At 45.7% G+C, this 8095-nt stretch overlaps 1 pseudogene across 1 annotated transcript; it reads right to left on the bottom strand.

Moving 5' to 3' along the window:
* Positions 1-5823: 5823 nt before the first annotated feature.
* Positions 5824-6961, bottom strand: LOC308417852 (actin, cytoplasmic 2-like; annotated as a pseudogene). Its single transcript has one exon. The product of its transcript is annotated as an actin, cytoplasmic 2-like (transcript).
* Between the last annotated feature and the right edge of the window lie 1134 nt (positions 6962-8095).

The raw sequence follows: 8095 nt of genomic DNA, 5'->3' as shown, positions 1-8095 counted from the left end.
AAACTGTTCACATCCACAGCAGAAGATATCTCTTAAGGTATTGGACTGGGAAAATAGGAGACAGGGATATGAGTTAGAGACAGGGAGACTCACACACTACTCCTAATTGCTGGCTGCATGGGCAGCCAAGGCCTAGTGAGATGGGCTTCCTTGGGTGAATCCCTAAACACTTCATTTTTCCTGGGCTGACTGCTGATATGTTGTGGGCAACCTGCTTATCATCCACGAGCCCTTCCAGGTCCTGTATCCTTCCTGTATGCCGTACTTTCTCAGTAGATCATCATGACTTTGAAAGCTGTTTCACACCTATGGTGATTGGCGATACACCCAACACTCAGTAGTCACTTACTGAACCTCTGACAGAGGGTTCCCCAAAAAGAAGAGATTGAGAAAACTTCCTATGATTGTCTCAAAGAAACCACAGTCTTTAGGAGCTTGGCTGCCTTACTTCTCCATCTGGTTACAGTCTAGAGGATAGAGCCACATGTCTGTTTGAAGGTTGCTATGATGAGTGGGAATTGTGTGTGCAGTACTGAGGCTTCTTGCTCAACATTCAACCTTTGCTTTGTTTGGGTACAGGCCTCAGGCAATGTAGGAAACTGCTAAGATCCCCTACCTCTAAACGTCCTAGCCTCAAGGCACATAGCAAGAAACACTGAAGTTCTGGCCTATTAGAAAAAGTCCTTCCTTATGTCCACCTCCAGGTCTTCTGGAAATACTGCTTGCCTACAGTGGTCATCCTGAGGAATTATCTGTTCTGGATAGCCCTGGGGTTGAAGATCAGGATGGATACAGGCTGTGTGGACTCATGTTCTGTTGTCTATGCTAAATAATTCGACCACACAATTCTACAGAGTCCTTGCTAAGTTTTTGAGGGCTTGATCTTAAAACATGAGTTTCTGTGCTACCCAGGCTAACAATGACACGGAATGCTTAGCTTAATATGCTTTTACTGGATTATCTGAGTCAGAATTCTTGGACAGGATGTGATATTAGCTCCTGAATCCCTTCCATGAACATGAGCACTATCACATGTTTCCTCCAGCTTAATTAGAGTGGGAAAAAATCCTAACCATGTGTGTTTAAGAGGAATCTCTTGAGATGTTTTAGGAGTGTGTAGATGTGCACGTGTACATTTATGTGGCGTGCACATGTGTGTGAGCAATAAGAGGGAGGCTAGATGACCTCCCTGAACATTGTCCCACAGGAGTTACCCACTTTGTTTTCTTAGGATCTATTTTTGATGGTCTCAAGCTTATTGATTAGGCCAGCCTGAATAGCCACCAAACCCTTGTAGCAGTGTGCTCAGTTTTGTGTGTGTGTGTGTGTGTGTGTGTGTGTGTATGAAGAAGGAAGGAATTCTGGGTATCTAACTCAGCTCCTCATGATTGTACTGCAAGCACTTTGCCCACTAAAGCATCTCCCTGGTCCACAGTGGTGGATCTTGAAGAGAACCTTGGTTAGCAACACAGGGTGGGTCTTTCTTTTAGGTCTCAACACTTACTGCAGATGCCCGAGACACTGTCTACGGTACTATTTCACACCATGCAGCTTCTTTCGTCAAACCATGTCTTCCTTCTCTATCCTCTACTGTAAGTGCCATTTCCCTCCAACTTGACAACATTCTCATCTTTCCTACCTCTTACCATTCCTTCTTTGGTATCATCTGGCCAGTATCCCTGTAGCTGATCTTACATGTCCACTGAGTTCCCTCCTACCAGAGATGGTGTTATCCTAACCAGAAGACCTGTGTACCTACCAGGACCTGCCATTACTGCGATCATCACCACCACTACATTATCGCTTTGAGCACATTCCTTATGTGAGGTGCTGTGCTAAGAGCTTCTTCCAAATGATGCCACTTGACTCATACTTGTCACATTCTACAAAGCAGATGATATTCTCATTCCCTCTTTGCAGAGGAAGAGACAGAGGATCAGATGTAAAACCACTTGTCAAAGCCAGAAGAGGCCTTAGCTTTAGATTTGTCTGGCAGAACTCTCAACCACAGTCATATACAGTGACATATATAGCACATATATGCCAGGGCATATTTTCCCTTTTCACCAATATATATTTTTATTATTTGGGGATTTCATACAATGCATCCCAGTGACACTGGCTTCTCAGTCCTCCCAGGTCCACCTTCCCACCCTTGTTTCTCCCTCCTTCTAAAAAAGAAAAAAAAAAGTCACTAAGTCTAATTTGTTCATATACTCACAGGAGCGTGGTTAAACTCCCAGTGACCAGTTCCTTTAAGAACACCGAGTCTTCCCTGCCACCTCCCTTCCTGGAGCCATCAACTGGGAATTGTTGCTCTCCAGGATCTTCTTGACAATTTTTAGGGATTGTCTTCAATGGTTTCCTGTCTGGACTATTTGGGAAAGGAGGTGAGGGGAGGATTGTCACAGAAGCCTTCGACATCTCTTATTCTCAATTATGAGTCTGAAGTCATCAGTTCTACAGCAAATAAAGCTTTTGTGCTCATTGTGGCCAGTGGCATCACGGATCCCAGGCATCAACATGGCCACCGGCAGCAACATGGGCCACAGACAATAGTAGGCAACAGCATATCTTCTTTAATTCTCTAGTGTTTCTATATGGGAGTGGGTTTGGGATGCCACCTTTGGGAAACCTGAATCATCAAAGACTAGATAGGACTTTGAAACTTGTTTTTTTTTTTTTTTTTTTTTTTTTTTTTTTTTTTTTTAATATTGAAGAAATTGAAGCCTAGAAAGACAATAACATCTGTCTAGATCCTGAGGTGAGTCAGCAGACCCTGGTCTTAAGCACAGTGTAGTGAGGATTCTAGCAAGCATTTGTTCTTCCTTGGTGGCCTTGAGAGCTTGTTCTTCATGTATTTCAAAGTTCTAAACTTGGCCTTCTTCGTTATTAGTTCTTTAAGGACAGAAGTCGTCTACTTAAGCCGTGTTTCCAGTAGAGTATGGGAAGCAGTAACGAAGAGTCAATAAGCACGCAAGCCTGTGCCAGGGAAGGCATGCAGTGGTTGATAAGGTGGTGAGTGAATGAGAAATTCAGGAGATGCCAGCAATCCTTATGGAAACAAATGGGTGAATGGATTGGACTCAAGATGAAGAGGGTTGACTTTGGCCTGCAGGGCGTTTACGGGAATATGGATAGAGTTTTTCAAGTAATGGAAAGGACCCAGCTTTAAGTACTGCCGACGGGCAGATCATTACAACACATAACCAGGCTCTACTCCTGGCTAGCGAGACACAGCTCTCAGTGGGCACTTAGTTTGGCATCATGGATCTAAAGGCTCTGAGAGCCATGGTTATTACATTGGGTAAAGTGCCAGGTACTCTGGGTGTGCTGATGGACAATACTATCTACGTCACTGCTTTAGACTTTAACGAGCATGCGGATTACTTCAGGGTCTTTTCAAAAGGCCAGTTCTACTTTCATAGTTGCTGGGTGAAGCCTAACATTTCGTGTTTCTAGTGCCCGGTGCTGCTGTTTTTCTGAGCAACTGCACTTGTCCTTGGAAAAGTGATAGAGAGTACAAGAAGCTGTTGCCTTTGATTAGAACTGCCACACCACAGAGCCGCTTCCCAAGGAGGGACTAAGGGGGCTCCCCATGCTTCTTTACAGTCACAAAGATAATGATGAAAAAAAAGTGCCAGAAACCATAAAACTCATAATTCCTAGCGATTTGCATCTAAAATCCACATAGGGACTGATTTGCTCCTCAGACACTTGGGGATTCATGTGGGTTCCTGGGACCTAACACATCCCCAAATGCCCCATGAGCGGAAAAAGATAAGAGAGGAGATGTAATCAAAGAATCTTTGTGCAAACCACATCTCATTAAAATGGCTTTCACTTTCAGGATTAAGAACAAAGCTGAAAGAAGAAACCATGGAAATAAAAAGCTATGGTAAAGACCAGACACTAGCTTTAACGCTGCTCTTTCAGGGGATTCCAAGTCTTCTCAGAGCCCATTTGTGCTTCTTAATTTTTACATAAAAGGGTGGAATAGTTTATTATCAATATAAACAGAGCAATGTGCTAACTCACCTTTTGTAAGATTTTATAGTCTGCAGTGCACTTTAAGAATAGTTTTATTGAGCCATAATTCACATATCGTAAAATTCACCCTTTTAAAGTGTTATTTGTACTTGTTTTATATTCCACTCCACAAACCTTGGCTCCTACAGTAGGAGACAAAAGACAAGTTAAAGGGATTTGGAGAGAACAAAAGACAGGTTGGTAGGTAGGGACAAGATGACACAGTAAGTGGAGAGACTAAATCAAGAAGGGAAGCATAGAGAGCAAGCAGAAAACTGTTCAATATACTGAAGCTTTTGGCTTACTGGAAACCCTTCTCCAAGATGCTTCAAAATAACACAGGGAGATGACCATGTACAACCCGGTACAATACCGTTCACGAGGATGCAGCTTAAAAGGAAGTATTAGGTCCTTTGAGGAGTATGTCTTCAACACTCTCCACAGTGAGTCGGTGCAGGGGGCTCAGGTCTCTGATGTTTTATGGGGTGGGCTGCAGGATACAACCCCGGGGACAGGATATTCACTTGGCTTTGGCATGAGCAAAGGTGTCCAGGCTTCCGGACTGCATCTTTCTCTCAGGAACGGTGCCCGTGTCTTATATTTTTAGACCTGGCTATCTCTCTCAACCATAAAACCTGAATCTTTCGGATGGCAATCAGAGTGGTTCTGCCTCTGGGATGCAAAACAAACACTGGAAGGTTTTTCTCTCAGATTTTCTCTTTGCAGGTGGGGGCGGGGCGGGGAGGGAGCACAAACCAACGGAACAAAACACTCTGAAACTCATTTGTCCCTCTGACCTCCATTTGTGACTGGGTATGAACAAAAGGACTTGGCTCCAGGGTGCCACTGCCCTAAACTCTTGGGTTTGGCTGGGTAAAATATTTTCTCTTCTCTTCTACCCTCCTCTCCCCTTCTCTCCCCTTCTCTCCCCTCTCTTCCCCTCCCCTGCCCTCCCCTCCCCCTCTTCTCTTTTTTCCTTTCTTCTTTTGTTCTTCCCTTCTTCTTCTTTCCTCTCTTTCTCTCAACATCCCCTTTCTTTCTCTCTCTTTCTGTCTTCTTCCTTCCCACCCCTTTTTTGTTTTTGTTTTTTTTTTCAGTTACTGCAGCACTTTTATTTTCTTTACACAATGACGTGTTGCTGGGGCCTAATGTTCTCACGGAACAGTAGAAAACCAAAATTTGTCATCTCTTAAAGAATTGAGTACAAAAAACTTTACATAAATTAAAAGGATGAATACATTTACAGTTGTCGATGCAAACATTCCCAACTCAAGGTAAGTAACAACAACCCATGGCGGTGAGGAGGGAAAAAACCAGAACGGAAACTGGGTCCTAAGGCTCGGACTTTCCCACCCTGCTAGACTGGCAAGAAGTGGTAACTGGTTCAGGAACCCTTGTCAGCCTCAGGAAATCCTGGAAGTCTTCTGTCGGTTAATACCCTGCACAGATCACTACGAGGTGCTCACAAGGATTCACTAGGCTGGGGACTTCTCTTCCACAGCATGCTCCCCCAGCCACCAAGTGACCAAGCCACAGGAACTAAGGACTAAATCAAGAAATGCACAGGGTATGAAACATATACCAAGGGAACAGTTAACTTGAATACAAGGTCAAAAATCAGCAACAAGTTCTACGATCCAGTGCTGATATCAGATACAAGCTTCAAGGACAAATTTCTTTTCAAAGGCTTATTCCATTTTCATGAGGCTAGCATGAGGTGTGTACATTTGCCAGGGCAAATCGATACTTCAGAATCAACTCATGTAGCAGATGCCCGGCACCTGCTCAGTCCGTCTAGAAGCATTTGCGGTGGACAATGCAGGGGCCCGACTCGTCATACTCCTGCTTGCTGATCCACATCTGATGGTAGGTAGACAGTAAGCCCAGGATGGAGCCGCTAATCCAGACTGAGCACTTGCGCTCAGGGGGAGCGATGATCTTAATCTTCATCGTGCTGGGTGCTAGGGCTGTGATCTTCTTCTGCATCCTGTCAGCAGTGCCTGGATACATGGTGGTACCGCCAGACGGCACTGTATTGGCATACAGGTCTTTGCGGATGCCCACATCACACTTCGTTATGGAGTTGAAGGTGGTCTTGTGGATGCCACAGGACCCATGCCCAGGAAGGAAGGCTGGAAGAGAGCCTCTGGACACCGGAACCGCTCATCGCCGATGGGGATCACCTGCCGGTCAGGCAGCTCGTAACTCTTCTCCCAGGAGGAAGATGATGTAGCAGTGGCCATTTCTTGCTCAAAATCTAGAGCAACATAGCACAGCTTCTCCTTTATGTCACAAACAATTTCCCTCTCAGCAGTGGTGGTAAGTAAAGCTGTAACCCCGACCAGTCAGGATCTTCATGAGGTAGTCTGTCAGGTTCCGGCCAGCCAGGTCCAGATGCAAGATGGCGTGGGGAAGGGCGTAGCCCTCGTAGATGGGCACTGTGTGAGTGACCCCGTAACCAGAGTCCATGACAATGCCATTGGTGCGCCCAGATGCGTACAAGGACAGCACCGCCTGAATGGCCACGTCCATGGCTGGGGTATTGAAGGTTTCAAACATTATCTGTGTCATCTTCTCTCTGTTAGCTTTGGGGTTCAGGGGGGCCTCGGCCAGAAGCACTGGGTGCTCCTCACGGGCCACACACATCTCATTGTAGAAGTTGTGGGACCATATCTTCTCCATATCATCCCAGTTGGTGACAATGTCGTGCTCGATAGGATACTTCAGGGTCAGGATACCCCTCTTGCTCTGGGCCACGTCACCCACGTACGAGTCTTTCTGGCCCATGCCCACCATGACGCCCTGGTGTCGGGGGCGCCCGACAATGGAAGGAAACACGGCCCTGGGGGCGTCGTCGCCAGCAAAGCCAGCTTTGCACATGCCAGAGCCATTGTCAATGACAAGTGTGTCGATTTCTTCTTCCATTGCGATAGGCGAAGGACGGGGTGACGGAGCAGCAGAAAGAAGCGCACTGGGAGCCGGCGGCGGAGTGTGAGCCCCACCCCTTTTTTGAGACAAGGTCTCTGTGTGCAGCCCAGACTGGCCTCGGACATGCATCCATCTCACCTGTGAACGGAAACCTCAGCATCTGACAGCTGGGACTAAGGGTGCTCATGTCCACCATGCCCTGGTGATACCTTCCCCAGCCTCAGTCTGTGAGGGCCCGTGCTCTCAGTTTTAGGCAAGCCCCATGTTGACCTTTACCACCCTCACCGGAAATCGGCACTTGCAAGTTACAATTTTGATTATCTTTATCTCCCGAGGATGAAGCCTCAGCAACAGAGATAGAGTTGGCCACGAGGAAGGGCTGGAGAAGGTGGATTTGAAAGTAAGTATTTGGTTCCAGGAATTAAATAATACTTACAAAAGAACATTGCAAAGTTCATATCTAGAAAGACCTTTAGAAATACAGACATAATGAGCAAATTACATTATAAACATAGAATCCCATTTCTAGGGTTATTTTATAGGACCACATTAGAATCTACTTCTTAGATCCAATCTTTTTCTTGTGCTCCCTTGGCAGTCCCGGGTTATGACTTGGCAGGTTCTCTCATTGCTTTCCCAACTATGCTGGACCATGGGCAGTGTGGAATTCAGGACCCCAGAGATGGCATGCCAGATTTGTTTGTGAAGTGCTGTGACTTGCTTGATCATTTGTGTTGACCTGGATCTTCATTAGGGAGAACTGTTCTCCTTGAATTCTGATTAGGGCAGAAAACACTTCCCTTCTCTCCCCAACTTGGACACGTTGCCTCTTAAATGATACCTCCTAGATTTTTAATGGCTGCTGCTTTTCTGTCCCTGACTAACATACCTTCCTTCTGCTCACTGCTTTAGACTGACAACTACATCCTGCATGGGGCACACTGCCCCAGCTCTGACCTGGAGGCACTATGCTGATGTGGTCTTTTAAAGGTGGCTTGACTGGTGTAAGGATTTGTGAATATCTTATTTTACCACCATACGGTCTCTCTAAAGCCTATTTCTGTTGGTCTGTTTACATAAGGTCTGTTTACATACATAATAAAAATAAAAAGCTGAGGTTTCTTCTGGCTACTTCCTG

Source organism: Micromys minutus (assembly GCF_963924665.1).
Source record: "Micromys minutus genome assembly, chromosome: 2".
Taxonomy (NCBI): Eukaryota; Metazoa; Chordata; class Mammalia; order Rodentia; family Muridae; genus Micromys; species Micromys minutus.
Note: the sequence above shows the minus strand (reverse complement) of the source record. Positions and strands in the feature narration are given on the sequence as shown.